General features: G+C 43.4%; 1 protein-coding gene across 7 annotated transcripts in view; it reads right to left on the bottom strand.

Moving 5' to 3' along the window:
• KLHL24 (kelch like family member 24) overlaps positions 1–22,654 on the bottom strand; it is a 72,494-nt gene that overhangs the window by 31,148 nt on the left and 18,692 nt on the right. For 2 of the 7 annotated variants that reach the window (XM_056564598.1, XM_056564601.1), the window contains 3 exons: positions 20,954–21,293; positions 20,765–20,850; positions 18,035–18,126 (listed from right to left, as the gene is read on the bottom strand). The exons of 4 other annotated variants lie outside the window; for them this stretch is intronic. The gene's annotated coding sequence lies outside the window, so the exon portion shown is untranslated. The remainder of the gene's footprint in view (positions 1–18,034; positions 18,127–20,764; positions 20,851–20,953; positions 21,294–22,654) is intronic. One more of the 7 variants, XM_056564600.1, reaches the window with a different exon arrangement.

Below are 22,654 nucleotides of genomic sequence, written 5' to 3'. Positions count from 1 at the left end.
AGACCAGCGTTATTTGGGCGTTAATGTGAGGCGGAAATTCCGCTGTGTAAATAGACCCTAAGGTTACGTTCACACGAGCGGATCCACAGCGTATAAAATACGCTGTGGATCCGCCGCTGAAGGACCGCTGCATGGTGCCTTTAGATGTGCCTGCTCGAAGCGGTAATACGCCACTACAAGCTGACACACTGAATCGATGTGGGAGTTGCCGCGCATGTGTGGTGTCCTCGCAAACATCACGACCGAGAGCTGCCGCGATGTGCGAGTATACTGCGCATGGGTGCGGCGACTCGCACATTGCAGGGTGTCTGCTCGTAGCGGCGTATTGCCGCTCCAAGCAGGTACATGTAAAGGCACCATACAGCGATCCTTCAGCAGTGGATCCACAGTCTAAAATATGCTGTGGATCCGCTCGTGTGAACGTACTCTAAGGCTGGTTTGAAACTGCAGTATTTGGCTCTGTATTTTGCATCAGTATATGTAACCAAAAAAGGGAAAAACCCAATTGAAAACGGACCATATGTAAAATAAAATAAATTTTATTTAGGATAATTCCAAAACATATAAAACACAAACGCAGCATGGACAAACTATTTCTTAGCACACCTGGACTATTTCTTTACCCTTTTCATTGTCTCCCCCTGCTCCCTGGTTCCCACTTTTGTTTGTCCACGCTTTGTTTGTGTTTTATATGTTTTGGAATTATCCTAAATAAAATGTATTTTATTTTATTTTACATATGGTCCGTTTTCAAGTGGTTTTTCCGCTTTTTGGTTCTATAGATAGTGTGCTTACCAGAGGACCCTATATACCTATGAGTATATCCCCTCTCCTTTTTTGTGTGGTTTGATCAGTATATGTAAGCCAAAACCAAGAGTGGGTACAAAACACAGAAAACTTACAATTCTATCCATTACAATTTTTTTTATTTTTTACATTACAGCTGAGCTCCTTCCCGTTCAGGGTCTGTTCGGCACCAAACAAAGGAGCCACATGAATCCATGCATCCATTTTTTTAGGGGGGTTGAGTGGAGAAAATTACCAGACATATTTTTTTTCTGCTCAACTCCCATCTTTTCACGACAAAGTTTCCTTTAGCGGTGATGTGAGCAAGGCCTTACAAATATTGATGCTAAATACTGAGCCAAATTCTGCAATGTGAATCCAGTCTGAGATGGAAGCAGAGCTCTGAAGCTGAGTGTTGAAGGGAGTAGGATATATGAGGATTTAAAAGCACTGTGAAGTTTTTATTTCACTGGAAGTACGCCTTAATGCCACATTAAACATTCATATGTCAGCCCTTTCCAGCTGCAAAAGCTCTTCAAAAGGAGTAATTTCTCACAGATCACAACAGGAGTAATAACACCCTACATGCCACATGTACCATTCACATGCCAGCTCTCATTACTCTCACTTTCAGTTGCTGCACATCTGATTGGTTGCCCCACTGTACAGGAAAGCGTTACTTTTTGCAGCAGTTTTATACACTCCCTCTGACGTCTTTGTTTTTTCTGATTAGGATAATGGATTTCTCGGGTGTAGTGTTTCTAAACATGATGGGACACGGCAGATCTTTGTGGACTTGTCGGAGTTTCACAGATGGAGGTATTGTTAGAACAACTCCTCCACAGAGACAAGTAATAACTCGCTCTCCAGAAATCTCTTGGCTTCAGATCTACATCTAGGAATTGGCTGACAATTTTATGAAATAGAGCGTTACCAAACAACAAAATGGTAAAAAATAACCCTACATAGAAAAAAATCTGGATTATCAGTCCAGGGTATCACATGTTCCCTAAAATTAAAAGGGGCTGGAAACAGGGGTGTAAATAGAAGAGATGTAAAGGGTGCACCCGGATTACTCCCAAGCCCAGGAGTCGGAGGGGCACATTAGGTCCCTCTTTCCTATAGGAGACGACCAGTGCGTTAAATAAAGCATTATAGTAGTGCGACCTGTAACAGTTTTTGCATTGGGGCCCAGCATCTTCAAGTTACACCACTGGCATGGAAATATATTGGAAACATTATGCTGTCTTGCAGTAACAGTGCCACACATGTTCATGGACAGTGACTGGTATCGCAGCTTAGTTCTGTTTAAGTTAATGCACCTAAGCTGCAATATGAGACAAAGTCTGTGGACAATAATGGCGCTGTTACTAGAAGAAAGGAACCACATTTTCTGATCTCTCACAACCCGCATTTCCAGTTCACAATATCAACCACTGAAAGAGTTCCTGACTTCCAAAATCGTTTGAAGCAGAAGACAAATGTTTGCAGTATGAAAAGTATTTTATAAATGTACAAAGGTGGACACACATTATGAAGGTGACCATACACATAACTCTCAAAATCCCCCCACTGAATGAAGCCATAGTGTCAAAAACTACTGCTTAAATGGGCACTGTCAGACACAAAAACTTTTTATATGTTGTACATCTTGGCAAAACATTAACCTTTCTAATATACTTCATAAAAAAAAGTATATTTCCTTTTTATAGAAATCATGGCTTATAAAATCCTGGCTTTGTCAAAGCGGAAGCACAGGCATTGGCGAAGTCCAGTAAGTGAGGGTGGGCTAGCACTGCTCTGTGCTCTCTCCTGTCTGATAGTACTCCTCTGTGCTCTCTCCTGTCTGATAGGACTCCTCTGTGCTCTCTCCTGTCTGATAGCACTGCTCTGTGCTCTCTCCTGTTTGATAGGACTCCTCTGTGCTCTCTCCTGTCTGATAGGACTCCTCTGTGCTCTCTCCTGTCTGATAGGACTCCTCTGTGCTCTCTCCTGTCTGATAGGACTCCTCTGTGCTCTGTCCTGTTTGATAGGACTCCTCTGTGTTCTCTCCTGTCTGATAGGACTCTGTGCTCTGTCCTGTCTGATAGTACTCCTCTGTGCTCCCCAGGTGAGAGCACAGAAAATGTACTAACACATTTTTCGTGTTTTTCTTTTCTTCTCATTTCAGATACGTGAATGCGGAGGACCATGTCAGATTCAGTGGACTGTGATGATGACCAGTGTTTTTTTTTATGTCAACAAAAGGGTTAACGAGGGCTGTGGGGGAGTATTTTTTTTAATACATTTCTTTTCAATGTGTTGTGTTTTTAGAATTAAATTTTTAGGCTTAGTAGTGGAAGCGCTCTTGTAGACAGAATCTTCTACTAAGCTAGGCTTAGCGTTAGCCCCCAAAACAGCTGGCGCTAACCACCAATTATTACCCAGTACCACCGCCCCAAGGTTGCTAGGAAGAGCCGGTACCAACAGGCTCGGAGCATCAAAAATGGCGCTCCTGAGCCTAGGCAGTGACAGGCTGGCATTATTTAGGCTGGGGAGGGCCAGTAACAATGGTCCTCGCCCACCCTGGTAATGTCAGGCTGTTGATGTTTGGTTGGTATCTGGCTGATACTGAAAATATGGGGAACCCTATGTGTTGTTGTTTTTTAAATAAATAAATAATTAAAACGTGTGTGGTTCCCCATATTTTCAGTATCAGTCAGATACCAACCAAGCAGCAACAGCCTGACGTTATCAGGGTGGGCGAGAACCATTGTTACTGACCCTCCCCAGCCTGTTACCGCCTAGGAACAGGAGCTTTATTTTTGACGCTCCGGTCCTGTTGGTACTGGCTCTTCCCGGCACCCCTGGGGCGGTGGATACCGGGGTAATAATTGGGGGTTAGAGCTAGCTGGTTTGTGGCTAACGCTAAGCCCCGGCTTAGTAATGGATTCCGTCTGCAAGACAACTTCCACTACTAAGCCTGAAAATTAAATTATAAAAAATTGTATTTAAAAAACACTCCCCCACAGCCCTCATTAACCCTTTTGTTGACATTTAAAACAATTTGAAGAAAAAAATAAAAGTTTAGGACATTTTTGGCGCTCTCCCCGGGGAGTGCGCCCATACTGCAGTGTGTAACAGGGAGCCTCCAATTGTTGACGTCCGCCTACTGTATCCTGTATATGCAGTTATAGATGGCTGTATATACAGGATAGCGCACAAAGACTTAACCCAGAACTGCTCAGCAGCAGCATGGGTTAACGCTTTCCTTGCTGGGCTCCTGTATAGTATACATGGGTAAACTAAGCACCTGTATTCTATACAGCCGGCGGAGGTAAGTAGTGATGCTCTGCACCCTGTATATGTATATGCTATACATCACTCCTCACTTTATTACACTATGTGGGCCGGGCGCTCTGGATCTGACCAACAGAGTGGTATCTGAAGGCAGTGAAACAAAAAAATCGCCACAGGGTACAAACATGATTGTTTCTACACACCAGCAAAAATGCAAGAAAAAGATGCAAGAAAAACTGCTAAAACACAGGAAAAAGCTGTGACAGTTTTTCTGGCGTTTTTGCTGGTGGACAAAAAAACTCAATGGAATACGAGCCTCAAAGCAATAGAGCAAAATCCCTGTGTCCACTTTTCCTGTGAGGTGTAGATCAGGTGTACAAATAGAACTGTGTGGAGATTTAGAACTTTGCACATCATTTATCATGGGGCTTGCACAGGTATGGTAATTTTGGTGCAATTTAGACCAACCAAAATGATCTACAAAAAACATCTACCTACACCAACATTGATACATGTCCCCCATAATGTCTTTCCGTTTTTGCCCTTTCGTTTTTTCCTCCTTACCTTTTAAAAATCATTACTCTTTCAATGTTGCACCTAAAAATCCACATGTGGCTGATTTTTTCCACCACCAATTCTACTTTGCAATGACATCAGTCATTTTACCAAAAAAATCTATGGTGAAACCAAAAAGAAAATCAAAATTGCAACAAAATTGAAGAAAAAACGCCATTTTGTAACTTTTGGGGGCTTCCGTTTCTACACAGTAAATTTTTTCGGTAAAAATGACACCTTATCTTTATTCTGTGGGTCCATACGATTGAAATTATACCCTACATATATAGGTTTGATTTTGTCGTACTTCTGGAAAAAATCATAACTACATGCAGGAAAATTTATATGTTTAAAATTGTCATCTTCTGACCCCTATGACTTTATTTTTCCGGTATGAGGGCTCTTTTTTTGCACCGTGATCTGAAGTTTTTATCGGTACCATTTTTGTTTTGATTTGACTTTTTGATCGCTTTTTATTAATTTTTTTTATGGTATAAAATGTGACCAAAAATACGCTATTTTGGACTTTGGAATTTCTTTGCACGTTCGCCATTGACCGTGTGGTTTAATGAACAATATATTTTTATAGTACGGACATTTACGCACGTGGCAATACCACATATGTTTATTTTTATTTACACAGTTTTTTTTTAAATGGGAAAAGGACGGTGATTCAGACTTTTAATGGAAGGGGTTAAATCATCTTTATTAACTTTTTTTCACTATAACATGCAGTACATTGATTCAATACATTGATCAATGCCATTGCATTGCATTGATCAAAGTTTGAGCGCCGCGTCTAAAGAGTTAATGCCGGACATCTGCCTGAACGGCGATGTGCGGTGTAGTGAAGAAAACTGTTGCCTGTAGAGAAATGTTCAAGCAGCTGATGATAAATGCTGAGTCAGCAAAGCCACTGCGATTGGCTGAGACACGCACACCCGCCCCATACTATTGGTCGTTGGGGGGGGGGGGGGGTTGCAGCCTCGCTCAGCTCAGTATTTGGCACCAAATCCCTGGACACATTTCACTACACCCCGATCTCAGCACTCTCACAGCAGGATAAAGCAAACTGTATCCTCACTATGATAGCAGAGAGATCGGGACAGAAGCAGAGAACAGGGAAGTTGAAAACTGTATCCCTGCTGCTGCCGCTTCTGTAAGACTGTGAACCCGATCCCCACGGCTTTCATCAGCCTGGGGGATGTAGAAATGTGTGTACCCACTGCTGGCTCTCTCCATCCCGATCCCCACGGCGAGGATGTAGGAATGTGTGTTCCCTAGTTCAGAGGCAGGGGAGACCGCTATCCATCACGGCTCTCCCCTGCCTCTGATTATTGCTTCTTCAAATCAGTGTACCCGTGCCTCACTGCTACCCCGTGACAGTGTCCCCCCGCACAGAGGCAAGGGAGAAAATCTGTGGGGAAGCAATGAGGCACGGGTACACCGATTTGAAGAAGTGGTAATCAGAGGCAGAGGAGAGCGGTGATGGATAGCGATCTCCCTTACCTCTGCACCCCAAGACAACAGTTTTCAACATCCCTGTTCTCCGCTTCTCTGTCCCAACCTCTCTGCTCTCATAAAGAGGGTACAGTTTGTTATATTCCGCTGTGAGAGCGAACATAGGGGTGTAGTGAAAAGTGTCCAGGGAGCTGGTGCCAAATACTGAGCTGAGCAAGAATGCACCCCCCCCAACAACCAATAGTATGGGGCGGGTGTGAGCGTCTCAGCCAATCACAGTGGCTCTGCTAACTCAGCATTTATCATCAGCTGCTTGGGAACATTTCTCTACAGGGAACAGTTTTCTTCACTACACAGGGTCCTGGCTGCTGATAGATCCTGAGCTCGTTTCATAATCCTGCCTTGCCGCAGTGCCGTTTATAAACGTCATTTTGCGGCACCAGGTTAAAGGGGTATTCCGGGCAAAAACATCTTATCCCCTATCGAAGACGGGGACGTCACACCACGCCCCCTCCATTCATGTCTATGGGAGGGGGCGTTGCGGCCGTTACGCCCCCTCCCATAGAAACTAATTGAGGGGGGTGTGACGTCATATCCCCGTCTCGGAAGCCCAGTGGTTTCCAAAACTACAGACGCAGCTATGCACAGAATGCGGGCTGCTGCAGGGAGATCGCGGGGGTCCCAGCGGCGGGCGCCCCGCGATCAGACATCTTATCCCCTATCCTTTGGAAAGGGGATAAGATGTTTTTGCCCGAAATACCCCTTTAACTGTGTTAAACATAATTGTGACTCACACAGCATTTTTTGGTAAAACACTATTTATTTCAATAAAACTAAGCTTCAATACCACATTAAAACTGAGGACAAGAGTGGCACTGTTTCTGGAAGGTGGCAGTTCTTTCTTGACATTTCCAATTCCTTTTGAATCCACTTCTGGCCTTGACTCAAAAAAGTGCATCAAATACGTCAAAGGTGGTTTTAGAAAGACGCTGTGTGCAAAACCCTCCTTCTGGAAACATTACTTGGTCACATTTGTAGTGTGAGTTTATTTCTAGGTGGTGAATAAATATGAATGAACTATTTAGAGAAGCACGTAGGAGTGTGACATTTTTAAGATGAAGACTACAGGAAGACTATGCCCCACCGATACGTACAGCTGTCATATGATACCTGTGTAATACTGTGATGTCATTGGATGTCATTGCTATTTTAAACATGGCAAGACAAAAGTTTGGATAACTACAGAACTCAAAATAGTTTCTCCCTGCTTTATAATAGTACATATTATGAGATTATGTGGCACGTGCAAAGCAGAAAGAAATGAACAACAAATTCATATAGAGAACATAACTGTAGTGAATCACTTCCCTGGGGAGTATATTTGAATAAAATTGTGAATATTTGAAGAATAGTTTGATACATTGCATCTGTATTTGGTCTCCTCACCAAGAGATATATATATATATATATATTTATATATAGAAAAACGCCAAGGATGTAGCACTCCAAAAAAACAGCTTGAAAATGGCTCCATAGGATTAGAAACGTTGCTTCATAGAAGATGAGAAAATAAATCACTTTATATTTTTTGGGGAGTGCTGCATCCTTGGGGTTTTTCTATCTGAATGGACTTTAATCAGGTTTGGGTGCATTGTATTGTATCTAGGAGTGCTGCAACTATTTTTCTATTATATATATATACAGTATTAGGGATTGACCAATTATCGGTTTGGCCGATATCCACGATTTTGGACGTTATCGGCAATTACCTAGCCGATAATGCCGCCCCCCCACAGCCAGAGACTGCCACCGCCGCTGCCCCATTGCCTCCCCCATCCCCGGTTTTATAAATACCTGTTCCCGAGGTCCGTGCTACTTCTGGCTCCTGCGGCATCCTGCGCTCAATGCAACGTCACCGTCAGTGCGCACAGTGACAGCTCAGGATTCCGCCGAAGCCAGAAGAAGCGCGGACCCCGGGAACAGGTAAGGGGGGGATGAAATAGCCGATAATTTATACCGGAATATTGGTATAAGTTATCGGCTATTGGCCTCAAAGTTCACAGATTATCGGTATCGGCCCTTAAAAAAATCAATATCAGTCGATTCCTAATTATATATATATATATATATATATATATATATATATATATATACACACACACACACACAGTCATGGCCATAAATGTTGGCACCCCTGAAATTTTTCAAGAAAATTAAGTATTTATCACAGAAAAGGATTGCAGTAACACGTTTTGCTATACACATGTTTATTCCCTTTGTGTGTATTGGAACTAAACCAAAAAGGGAGGAAAAAAGCAAATTGGACATAGTGTAACACCAAACTCCAAAATTGGGCTGGACAAAATTATTGGCACTCTTAACTTAATATTTGGTTGCACACCCTTTGGAAAAAATTACTGAAATCAGTCGCTTCCTATAACCATCAATAAGCTTCTTACACCTCTCAGCCGAAATGTTGGACCACTCTTCCTATGCAAACTGCTCCAGGTCTCTCTAATTGGAAGGGCGCCTTTTCCCAACAGGAATTTTAAGATCTCTCCAAATATGTTCAATGGGATTTAGATCTGGACTCATTGCCGGACACTTAAGAACTCTCCAGCGCTTCGTTGCCATCCATTTCTGGGTGCTTTTTGACGTATGTTTGGGGTCATTGTCCTGCTGGAAGACCCAAGATCTCGGACGCAAACCCAGCTTTCTGACACTGGGCTGCACAGTGTGTCCCAAAATTTGTTGGTAATCCTCAGATTTCATGAGGTCTTGCACACATTCAAGGCACCCAGTGCCAGAGGCATCAAAACAACTCCAAAACTTTATTGAACCTCCACCATATTCACTGAAGGTACTGTGTTCTTTTCTTTGTAGGCCTCATTCCGTTTTCAGTAAACAGTAGAATGATGTGCTTTATCTTTGTCTCATCTGTCCACAAAACGTTTTCCCAGAAGGATTTTAGCTTACTCAAGCTCATTTTGGCAAAATGTAGTCTTGCTTGTTTATGCCTCTGTGTTTCAGCAGTGGGGTCCTCCTGGGTCTCCTGCCCGAGCGTATCATTTCATTTAATTTAAGTCGATGGATAGTTTGCATTGACACTGATGCTCCCTTAGCCTGCAAGACAGCTTGAGTATATTTGGAACTTGTTTGGGGCTGCTTATCCAACCATGCGGACTATCCTACGTTGACACCTTTCATCAATTTTTCTCTTCCGTCCACGCCCAGGGAGATTAGCTACAGTGCTATGGGTTGCAAACTTCTTAATAATGTTGCACACTAGACAAGGCAAATCTAGATCTCTGGAGATGGACTTGTAACCTTGAGATTGTTGATATTTTACTCAATTTTGGTTCTCAAGTCCTCAGACAGTTCTCTTCTCCTCTTTCTGTTGTTCATGCTTAGTGTGTCTCACACAGACACACAATGCAAAGACTATGTGAACTTCTCTCCTTTTTATCTGCTTTCAGGTGTGATTTTTATATTGCCCACACCTGTTACTTGCCCCAGGTGAGTTTAAAGGTGCATCACATGCTTGAAACAATCTTATTTTTCCACAATTTTGAAAGGGTGCCAAAGGGTGTGCAACCAAATATTAAGTTAAGGGTGTCAATTCCAGACCATTTTTGGAGTTTGGTGTGACGCTATGTCCAATTTGCTTTTTTTCTCCCTTTTTTTGGTTTAGTTCCAATACACACAAAGGGAATAAACATGTGTATAGCAAAACGTGTTACTGAAATCCTTTTCTGTGAGAAATACTTCATTTTTTTGAAAAATGTCAGTGGTGCCAACATTTACGGCCATGACTGTGTCTATATATATATTGTGACGAACCGTCTTGGGGATTAGCTCTGGGATCGTTCTGGTCACTTGCCACGGGACATGTTCCTCACAATAACACCACAGACCACAGTTCCGCATACAAGTCTGGCTCCTCGCCAGCTTTATTTAGACAGGTTGCAGGTAAAACAAAACATAAACAGGAACAAAATAAAGCCCTAGACCGTCTGGTCACTGAATACACATATCAGCATGCCCTGACTATGAACTGGTGAGCTACCCTCAGCCAATTAAACATGTGACTCCTGCAACCTGTTACTCACAGTTCACACCACTTCTTGGACCACTCACAGATTCCAGCTGTGTGCTTCCTCAACAGGGTCCGAGTGTCTCTCCCTTCAGCAGCATGCTGTTTCCCAGTGAGAGCACAGATTAGACTGAGACATCTTATATACACCTCCCTTCCCTGCTGCCTCATTACTTAAGAAGCAGGTGAGATTCTTCAGGGTGAGAAAAGGAAATACACCCTTTCCTTGCCACCTTATCACAATGTATATTTATATAATATATATATATATATATATATATATATATATATATATATATATATATACACACATACATTGCTGCTTTCTTACAAAAACACCTGTCATTAGTTTTTTGTAGTTTTACAACTCAGCTCCATTTACTTTTATGGAACTGAGCTGCAACACCAAAAACAATCTGAGGACTGGTGAGGTGCTGTTTCTGATCCTGGATAACGTATGTGGTGCTGCTCCATCAAAAGTCTATGCGGGTGATCAAGGTAGCAGAGTACTTGCCATTGCTTGGCTATCTCTCTCAGTCCTATAGACTATGACAGCAGGTTTGCTCGAATGCCGCTCCATTTACCTCTTCATTGTGGTTGTCCAGTAAGGCTATGTTCACACTGTGGAATATCTGCCCGGAGATTTTCGGGGCAGATATTCCAAGTGTAGCATTTGCTGCAGAAATCCATAGCTGCTAGGACCGCATGTACCTGCACCATTAACAATGACAACAATGCAGTCCCCACAGATTTTCGCACCAAAAAATGAACATGTTAATTCTACAGCTGGTCCGGGATCCTTTTCAGAAATTCTGTTAGATTAATGCAGCAAAATTTACAAGTAGAATTCCACTTGGAAATTCCGAAGTATGACCTTGGCCTAAGAAAGAACGAGGACACAGAGCTTCTGTTCTCGAAGCTCTGTGTCCTCGTTCTTTCTTAGGCCAAGTTCATACTTTGGAATTTCCAAGTGGAATTCTGCCTGAAAATTTAGCTGCATTAATCTAACAGAATTTCTGGTAGGGGTCCCATATACAGTGGATAGGGGATAAATGTAAATTTCACTTTAAGTTCATAAAATAAATAGTCAATAATAATAAATATAACAGAAAATATAGGCTGTCTATATGGAATTACAAACCAGACATATAAAACGACATACAAAATGTATAGAAAAGGATTACCTTCCACTTGACCTTATCTAACCTGAAATCCTCTGCCACTCCCCATTTTCTAAACAATTTCCACAATCACACACCTAGACTGAACCGGGAAACCTATGATATTATCAGGACTGCATATATTAGCGGTATATGTCCTGGCAGAAAGTTATTGCTTCACTCCTCCAGGTCATAAGCTAAACCTCAGCCTTCAAAGTGACAAAACGTGGTGATCTGTTCAAGTCAAGAAAAAAGTATAGAAAACGGATTTTATATATATATATATATATATATATATATATATATATATATATATATATACACATACACATACATACACACACACACACACACACACACACACACAAATGTGTGTGTGTATAATGGAAACATAATAGACTGACAGCAGAAGAAGACTACTTGCTTCATCTTGTCTGCCCTTATAATATTTTATTTTATCTTAGATATCCCAAGCAGGTTTAGATGTACTCACTTCTAAAGTGATATTGGGGCCTCATTGACAAGATGACCCAAGTGACTGGCTTCTGCATCTGGCGCTGAGAATATGGATCACTTCTACTGTCCAGAGAGGCAGCAATGTTAGATCAGGGTCTATGGAAGTGTTGAGTATGATTTTCATTTATTTTATTTTTCCCACCCAAAGGCTAGGTTCACATCTCCGGGTAAAATAATTAAGTCTGGAGATTCCAAGGGTGTCCAGTGCTGACTAAATCAGATGGGTGCTAGAACCACACAGATATTCCCGTCCCCATAGACAGCAATATATTATTTGTGCACTTTAATTTCTAAGTTGAATTTCAAAATAGAATTCCACTGTGTGTGTATAATATATATATATATATATATATATATATATATATGTGTGTGTGTGTGTGTGTTTTTGTTAGGAAACAATGTAAAGGTCATGGCTGTGGAGTGAACACGGCAGATGAGTCAGCATTAGCAACGATGTGTGTAAGAAAAAGTCAACAATTGAAATACTTTTACAAACTAGTGTAAAAACAGCCATGTAGTACTAATTAAATCATTATGGGGCCTTGTGGGGAATGTTATTGTAATATTGGTCCTGTGAAGAATGTACTATATGAAATAGGACTTGTTCCCCCACAATTGAGGCATGGGTATGTGGAGAAAGGGTCATGCTCGACGGACATGGACCCTTTCATTTCTATGGCTCAAGTGTAGTCAACCAGTGACTACATTCAGGTCATTCTCCTAGTGTTCTTAAGACTGAGAAGTGTGATTTTTAGAGATTATCAATTTTTTTTTAAATTCCATTCAGCTTATTCGCTGAATATTCCCAAAAAATCGTTTCGGTTTGCCTTGCTGTAACACGCATAGGGTGTGTGCTGGGTTAGTGAAATAATACTGTTATTCAGTATGACATGCAGATCAGAGGCATCGCTATTAGAATCACTGTCGCAGAGTGGCACAATGACACAGCGTGCAGGTGGCGGCAGCATGAGGAGACCACATAGTGGCTGAATGACACAGCCTGGAGTTGGCGGCAGCATATAGTGGCTGAATGACACAGCCTGGAGTTTGCAGCAGCATGAGAACATATAGTGGCTGAATGGCATAGGCTGGACGTGGTGGCAGCATGAGGAGAACATATAGTGGCTGAATGACACAGCCTGGAGGTGGCAGCAGCATGAGAAAATATGGTGGCAGAATGAGACAGCCTGGAGGTGGAATTAGCATGAGGAGAACATATAGTGGCAGAACTAGACAGCCTAGAGGTGGCAACAGAACGAGGAGAAAATATGGTGGCAGAATGAGAGAGCCTGGAGGTGGCAGCAGCAGCATCAGGAGTCCTGAAAGTGACCGGTCACAGAGTGGTGTGGTGGGTGGCAATACCAGTACCCGGTGACGAAGGTGGGTGAAAAAAGGAGAACTTGGCATCAGATTTGTGGCATCAGGCGGGTGGCAGGATCAGAATAGTAGCTGAGGCAGGCAGGCAGAAGAAAACGGTATCTTTTGTAAAAGGGTTAGTGTGCAAAAGTAAGTATTGAGGATATGCATTACGTAAAACTTAACTTTTAACCCCTTAAGGACGGACACATTTGTTACCTTAATGACCAGGCTCTTTTTTTTGTTGAAATGTTTAAATGGTAATAACTTTAGAATGCTTTTTCTGCTTGGGAAAGGGGTATTTTTTTTTTTTTTTTTACACTTCATACTTTTATTTAAGAACTTTTTATGAAATTTTTTACAGGTTATACTATGGTGCAATACATTAGTACTGCAGCACAGTATAACCCGATCAGCTGCACACAGTACAGCCTATGCGATCCAGCCTGTGGCTGGATCTCACAGGTTTCCGTAGAAGGCAGACAGGAGGTCATGATCTGACCTCCTGCTGCCATAGCAACCAATGACGACCCGCAATCGTATTGCGGTGCCGCCGTTGGTGAAAAGGGGAGCTAGTTACCCCTGTCAACACCATAGATGTGTGATCAGGATTGATCACGGCATCTATGGGGTTAATGCTGCCAGGACCGGTGACATCGCGGCCCCGGCAACGGGACTCTGGATGTGAATGAGTCACGTATGAGCTGCCACTGATTGACATTGAAGTTACACAGGGGAGTCCCCCTATCCGCTTGGATCATCAAGAAATCAGTGATGGCTTTTCTCTGTTCGTATAGTCGGTCCAACATATGGAGGGTGGAATTCCAACTTGTGGAAACATCGCAAATCAGACTATGTTGGGGGATGCAGTTCTGACGCTGCAGCCCAAGGCGGGTGTGCTTTGCGGTGTAAGAGTGCCTGAAGTGCATGCAAAGTTTCCTTCCCATTGTTAGGATGTCTTTCAGATGGGGGGGGAACATTTCAGGAACCACTTGACAACCAGATTGAATACGTGTGCCATGCAGGGTGCAGGTCTCAGGCTTCCTTGTCACAGCACAGACAAGATGTTCTTCCAGTTGTCGGTCACCATGGTTCCTATTTACAGTTTTCGTGTAGTAAGCCATGATTCGATTTCTTGATGAATGACTTTTAGCAGTTCCCCCCTGTGTGACTCTGTTCGCCAAGGCAAACCATGTGAAGAACAGCGTGACACCACCTTGCCCTGCCCACATGGTATGCTGGAGGGGCACTGAGACTTGTCTGTGCAGTGGAGGCTGAGGACACGGTGAAGGATGAGGAGGCGGAGTCGCACACTGTCACAGGACCAACGGCCTGAGAGCGTGGAGGCAGAAGCGGCATGACCTGTCCAAGTTGCTGTTGTGGCTGTGCAGGAACCACATTCACCCAGTGGGCCGTAAAGGATATGTATTGTCCCTGACCATAGTTACAGCTCCACACGTCGGCGCTGCCATGCACTTTGGTACACACTGACAGGCTCAAGGACTGGCCCTTCTGTTCCACAAAATTGTGCTGGGCTGGTACTGCCTTATTCGCAAAGAAATGAAGGCTTGGGACTTTCCACCTCGGCTCTGCATAAGCCTTCAGTTCTCTGAAAGGTGCAGAGTCCACCACTTGAAAAGGGAGGGACTGCAACACCAGCAACTTGAACAGGAGCACATTCAGCTTCTGCGCCATTGGATGAGTAGGCACATACTGTCGTCTCTTGGACATGACTCAGCCGATGGATTGCTGGCGGAATGACTGACTCGAAGTAGGAGGAGCACGAGCATCTGGAGCAACAGAAGATGGGTATGACACACAGCTCCCTCCGGCTGAGGTGGAGGAGCCTTGGCCGACTGAAACATGGAGCAGCATGCCACTGGGTGATGCAGCAGGCTAGACCACCACATTGGAGCCACGGTTCTCCCAGGCTGCTTTATGGTGACGCTTCATATGTTGACGCAGGGCCGTGGTGCCAACATTGGCACCCTGGCCATGCTTCACCTTCTGCCGACATATCTTGCATGTGGCCAGGTTAACATCCTCCGGATGCTAGATGAAAAACTGCCACACCACCGAGTAGCTGATTTTCCCACCAACAGTCCGCACTGATTGACTGCTACTGCCGCCAACTCCAGGAACCCCTGTTCCACTACCTTCTGGGAAGGTAGGCTGCCACAAAGCAGGTGGTCTCCCCCGGGAACGTTTCGCTCCTGACTTTCCACTACTGCCACCATGCTGACTGCCAACCATGCTACCACCTTGTTGGCTCAGCTGCTGCCTCACGGGCAACCTGCAACCCTCTTCTCCTGATGATGATGAAGCCCCTTCTGCAACCAGCTCTCAAGTACGATCGGCTTCATCGTCATCGAGGTGTGTCTGCACATCACTGATGTCCTCCTCAGGTTCCTTAACAGTCCTGCTTCAGGAGCCTGAACGCTCGCAACACCACCTCCCACACCACTCTCCTCATCACTATTTGCCCGCCTAGCTGAGGAAGTGGCGGATGTCTCCTCCACTTCTTGGCTGGGTAGTAGCTGCTGACTGTCCTCTATTAGATCGTCCTCACTTAATAGTGGAGCTGAACCCACAGCATAAGAAACTTCTGTGGGGGAGGGTACAGCATAGGAGAGAGGCAATGGGAGGACAGGAACTGCTACACTGCTACCGGGCCATACCAACTGAGGGTTGTGTCTGAGGAACCCACCGACTGTTGACTGGGGGTGTCAGATGTCACTTGTGATGAAGTGGAGGACTGTGTGAACCAATCGATTACGGCAGATGGGTTGCTGGTCGAGACACGACTGCTAGCTGATACCGGGAGCTCAGGCCTCTCGCTGCGACTGCTGCTGCCACTCGCCCCTAGTCTGCTGCAACCTCTGCCTGATGAATTTAGGCTTCTGCCACTCCTCTGTGCACATTCTGGCACTTCTCTGCCTGACATACCTAGTGCGTGTATGAGGGGAGGACAGCGTGCTCCACTTCACTTAAAATAGTATTTTTCTACAACACCAGCAGGTGTGTACTTTTGGCTGGCCTTTCACAGTATTTAGGCCCTTAAGACTTTAACAGGAACAAAATAGTACACCACTTAGATGTACGTATGTGGTATGTACTTATGAGGGGAGGACAATGCATTCCAGTACATTTAAAACAGTATTTGTGTACAGCATCAGCTGTACACACCAGTGCTACAGCACACAATCGCTGTGTACTACACCCTTCCCTATCAGTGCTTCTAGGCTTGATTTTGGCTTGAGGTGAATTGCTGCTGTAAAAAAGAGTTTCTGTGCAACACACACTGCTCTCTGTCCCTCTCTGTAATAGAAAGCTGATGTGACTGGGAGGTAAATCGCTGCTGGAAAAATGCTTTTCTTTGCAACACACACTGCTGTCTGTCCCTCTCTCTCTCTGCAATAAAAGGCTGAAGTGACTGGCCGCAAGATGGCTGACGATTATATAGGGCTGTGACATCACAGGGGTGACTGGCTGCTGACAGGCTGCATGCTGCATGTGATTCAGGGTCATCCCGCCTACTCTTTTTCCCGCCTTCCCAGGATTCCTTGCCCCAAGTGCTCACATGTGGATCCGCCATTTCAGATACCATAGAGCCTGGACCGCACTAAATGGAGTTTAATGAAGGGATTAGCTCGATCGAATTGCTGCAATATTCGCATTTGTTGCGAATCAAATTTGTTCCAGAAATTCGTAACAAATTCGAATTCGTCAGATTTGATTTGCTAATCCCTAGTGATTTTCATAACATTTTAATTTAGTGACAAAACTTCTTCAAAGAATTACCAGGCTATGTCAGCATGTTATTTTGACAGTTTCCCACCTATCCATGCCATGGATGGAACAAAAATCGTGGGGCAAACCCTGCATTACTTTCTTAAAGTTACATTTTATTTAAATGTCAAGCAATGTATATTTAAAAAAAAAACACTCTGAGGATGAACATAAGTGTCCATTTTCATCCTTAGTGGTTGTTTCAGTGATCCACAATCCTTTTTCCTAAGGGACCACTTAGCATTGCTCAGTAGATATATGTAAGAATATCATATATATATATATATATATACACACACACACACACACACACACAAATATAATATGGCTAGGGGCACTATAAAAATAAAAAGTCATACCCACCACCCTTGGTCCCCAGCAGCTGCGGATTGAATGGTTCCTGGACCCCACTCCTCTCCGCTTCTTCCTCAGTGCTGTGCAGTGTCAGTAATTGACTAAGTGTAACAGGAACAACAAAGAAGCTGGGATCAGAAGCAGTCCAGTAGCTGCAGGGGATTGGTGAAGGTGAGCATCACTTCTTTTTTGTTTCCGTATCACCTCCAGCCATGCATTTTTTTTTATCCCCAGACAACCCCTAAAAGTCTATAATTTCCCAACAGTATGGATTTATGGGCTGTAAGGGCTCTAAAAAGTGTTCTACTGTGTGACACGACATTACAATTACTGGAGCTCTGATATATCATCTAGGAAATACCGTAATTGAAATATGCTTAGAATGTTGCCTGAACATACAGCCAGAAATCTCTGTGATGAAAGGTTTTCCGGTTCTATAGACCTTGCATTCTAGAAATCAGGGGTGGTCTCAGATCACAGATTTCAAAATCTTCTTAAAAGTAGAATATCAAGGAGATATACTGTACAAAGTTTATTTCATTGGACTACACAGAAGCAATGAATGTATACAGGTCCTTGGCGTAACCTAATATTTTCCTCTTAAACTTCACGTTTGCCCTATGACCCATTTTTGTTCCATTGTTGTGTTGAGAACATTAGCAACAACCAATATAGAAACACTGACCTGTCAGATCACCTCGCAGCCTGCGGAAACTCCTAAACAATATTTACTGTCACTGGTGCAGAACAGGTATGTTGGCAGAGCCTAAACAATGGCTGAGAAAAAAGATTTACTGCTTAGAAGCCAAAATAAGGAGGAGATGACATTTGTCCTTACAAAGATCAAAAAATAATGGCGTACACTATTTACTATGAGCCCTTATTTTACTTTACACTACTATATACAGTGACCCCCCGACCTACGATGGCCCCGACATACGCTCATTTCAACATACGATGGCCTCTCAGAGGCAGCATAAACATACGATGCTTTTGTATGTCGGGGCCATCGCATAAACGGCTATCTGGCAGCGCAGACTGCTTCAGCTGCCATCGGATAGCCGTTTACGGTGCCCCGTGTGGTCCGCTGACGATCACTTAACTGTCCTCGGGGCACCGGCGCGTCCTCTTCGGGATCCCCTCCATCGCCGGCGCTCTCCATCGTCGTCATCATGTCGCTGCGTAGCGACGTGATGGCGGCGACGGAGAACGAGGATGCCGGGGAAGTAGAGGCCTTGCCGGAGCATCGGGGACACCTCGGGGACGCGGTGACAGCGATGGAAGGCGACATCCAGAGCAGTGGTGACGAGCGGTGATGGTCCAGAGGGGCCGGGACAGGTGAGTACAACTTCCTATACCAGTGCTCTTCAATCTGCGGACCTCCAGATGTTGCAAAACTACAACTCCCAGCATGCCGGGCTGGGTGTTGTAGTTTTGCAACATCTGGAGGTCCGCAGGTTGTAGACCACTGTCCTATACTTTACATTGCACGGATCCCTCAACATACGATGGTTTCAACAAACGATGGTCCGTTTGGAACAGATTACCATCGTATGTTGAGGGACCACTGTATCTGTTAAATTGACGAAAAGATAATGCAGAACGTAGGACGTAAGAGAAGTGTAAACAGGCTATGATGAGCGAATGAAGGTGATGGGGGGGGGGGGGGGGGGTAGAGGGATTCCAGTATTTGATAGGTGGATTATCACACGTACTGGATTGCTAGGGTATGTTCTTATGGTTTATTCTTCACACGTACAAGAAACCATGTGTAAGAAGTGTCTTTGTTTGCACAGGGAACACGCACCATAGCTCACACAGTATTTGTGGCGGGCATTTATTATGCGTATTTGAAATCCAAACAGATAAGTGACATGGTGTTTATTACACACAGCTTGCCAAGACATTCACATTGCATGTGCTAATCCAAGCCTAAAACCAAGGTAAAATATTCTGCAATAGTTAGATACATGCACAGTTTATTTTGTGGCACATACAGATGTATGACTTTGAGCTCATGGACCCCAATGCAATATTTGTAACAGGTCCCCCACCCACCATGTGACATTTATATTAGTGTTGTCTTCTTATATGAGGGGCTTTTGTACAATCTATGTGGCACACTTTGCTAACTCCTGGTTTCTAAAGAGCCTAATGGCAGATATACACAGGTACAGCTGACACCGCCGAACAACATAACAATTAATATTTTTTTTTACCAAACATTTTTTGTTTTTGTTTTTAGGCCAGGTTTACAAATGTCAGTTGTGTCAGGCTGCTCAGAACTGTGACTGATGCTCAAAAAATGCATAAATTGTCATAGAAACATAGAATGTGTAAGCAGATAAGAACCATTTGGCCCATCTAGTCTGCCCAATAATCTGAATCCTATCAATAGTCCCTGGCCCTATCTTATATGAAGGATAGCCTTATGCTTATCCCATGCATGCTTAAACTCCTTCACTGTATTTGCAGCGACCACTTCTGCAGGAAGGCTATTCCATGCATCCACTACTCTCTCAGTAAAGTAATACTTCCTGATATTACTGCAGAAACCTTTGCCCGTCTAATTTAAAACTATGTCCTCTTGTGGTAGTTTTTCTTCTTTTAAATATGCTCTCCTCCTTTATAAATAAAAAGCCCTGTACTCAACCCTTTCTCGCTGCCACTCCAGTTTTCCTGCCGAAAGTGCTGCAATTTATTACATAGATATTACATTGATCATGTGATATTGCAGCCAATCACTGGCCTCATTTCTTATTTTTTTTTTTTTTTGCAACCCATTCCCAATTATTTTTAAATCAGGAACGGGGAAACCTCTTTAAAGGAAATCTGTCATCAGAATCACCCGCACTAAACCTGTTACACAGGCTTGTAGTGCGGGTGATCCTGATTAAAACGCTTCTCACCTGGTTAAAAATGGTTCAGCGCTTCTTCAGATATCTTTATTTTTAGTTTTCTGTTATTCCCTGGCTTGGGACTCAGTGGGAGGTGTTATCATCTGGGACTCGGCTACACGTCATTCTAGCTGGGCGGAGCTGCCGCCCGGCTCATGAATATTCATGAACTTATCCTCATGCACCAGACCTAGAGAAAGGAGTTAGACCACGAGGATAAGTTCATGAATATTCATGAGCCGGGCGGCAGCTCCGCCCAGCTAGAATGACGTGTAGCCGAGTCCGAGATGATAACACCTCCCACTGAGTCCCAAGCCAGGGAATAACAGAAAACTAAAAATAAAGATATCTGAAGAAGCGCTGAACCATTTTTAACCAGGTAAGAAGCGTTTTAATCAGGATTACCCGCACTACAAGCCTGTGTAACAGGTTTAGTGCGGGTGATTCTGATGACAGGTTCCCTTTAAGTTCTTTAGCTAAAAAAACACACATGTTCAACCTTATCTTAGTTCACTTACCATATATATGTAATTTACAGCCAAATCAACTACACACACACGCAGCATGCCTGGATGTATCCCTTGTTTTGGATTTAAAAGAGTACCTGTCATATTGCACAAAACATGTTACATATTACTCAATACCTAATCCTGATCACGTACATGTAATTTGTATGTGTCTATCACCTATATTTCTCTTACAAATACCTTCAATCTGTTGCTCACTTGGTTTTTCATCCTATGCTTTGAAGAGGGCCTATCCTCACACTGCATGACTCATATTCCTCCCTGAGTCCGCTGTGCTGTGGTGGGTCTCTTCATCCAATCACTGCAGGCTGATCTGTAACCTCCTCTCCTTCCTCTTTTCATGCTGCAGCCTGATTGAACAGGAGAGAGCCCAGAGGAGTGCGAGTCCTCCCTCACTTCCTGGACTTTGTCCATGCCTGTGCTTCAGCCGAGACAAAGTCCAGAAGATGCTGCAGCCAGACAGGATTATGTTGTGGATTACACAGGGACCCCTAGTGGTCTTTTTCGTAAGCCATGATTTCTATAAAAAGGAAAGGTTAATGTTTTGCAAAGATGTACAACATATAAAAGTTTTTGATTTTGACAGAGCCCATTTAAAAGAATGGACTGACAAATCAACAGTGTGTACATGAGCCCTAAGGAAAATATATAAGTTAAAGCAAAAAAATATGTAAAAATATGGAACAAATTGGCTTTTGTTCAATGTTTCAAGTTACATGTTTCAAATGTAGCACAACAAAAAGACTCCCTCCGTTGCCTCATGAATTAACATGAATGCAGCTTTGTTAATACAGGCTTTTTAAGCACATGAACTTAAAAAGGAGCTGTCACCTCCCGTGACCTTTCTGTTTTAGTAAATCGTTATATTCCCCATAAAATGACAATTCTGGATCATCTTTTCTTGTATGTGTTGTGCCGCTCCTACAATATTCTTACTAGAAATGTATAACTAAATAGCCAATCGGGTGTTAGCAGTTGGGGGTGTATCCCTACACTCTCTGAGACTATCCAACCAAAGCTGACAGTGTCAGAAAGTGTAAAGACACACCCCTAGCTGGTGACCAAGAGAGGTCTTTAGAGGGGTTGTCCAAGGAACACCCCTCCCCCCCCCCAAAAAAAAAAAAAAAAAATTATAATAATAATAATGTGGCTGCTGTTATGTATGAAAGGCTATGTCCACACCTGCTCTGTGACATTTTGTTAAGGGTTTCATCCATGGTTTTTGTTCACATTCCACGGTACGATAGATCAAAGTACTAGAAATCATAATGCTGGCGAGTCGGATGCAGATATTTTAGAGGACACTAATAACAAGAAGGAAATAATGATATAATGTTACATGAAGACATTGCCACATGAGAATCAGCATGTCCCCCATACACATTAGATGTGTGGCTGGTCCCACTGAAAATGGTAGACTTAGCCACACGTCTATGGGGCTTTTAGCCCATAACCACTGTCCACATATAAGAAGTGTTATCATCCTATGACTTGATGGCCTTTGTTATCTGAGTGGTGCATGCACGAATTGTTAGAAAGATAAGTTGGCACAAAAGATGGAAGTCTGCAGGTTCCTGTGAATCTTTACACAAATACAACAGAGGGCAGCACATTTATTTCAACAAGTTCTGTTATCTCTTTGTTCCCAACAACAATGTGCGGCAGCAGCAGCATCTCATCATTTATCTTCAGGGAACAATGACTTGGTCATATAGGACTTATTATTGGGTAGCATAGTATAATACGATGTAGTCATCGCTTCTATAGTTTGTTCTCAAATTTTTATTTTAGCCATTTTAACTCACTTCAAGAGATTATTTTCCACTCATATGTAATATTTATAACAGTCCTCATTTTGCTTTGACAGTTTGGGAAACCCAA

The sequence above is a fragment of the Hyla sarda genome, chromosome 3 (genome assembly GCF_029499605.1).
Source record: "Hyla sarda isolate aHylSar1 chromosome 3, aHylSar1.hap1, whole genome shotgun sequence".
Taxonomy (NCBI): Eukaryota; Metazoa; Chordata; class Amphibia; order Anura; family Hylidae; genus Hyla; species Hyla sarda.
The sequence above is the reverse complement of the archived record's forward strand: the minus strand, read 5'-3'. Positions and strand labels throughout refer to the sequence as shown.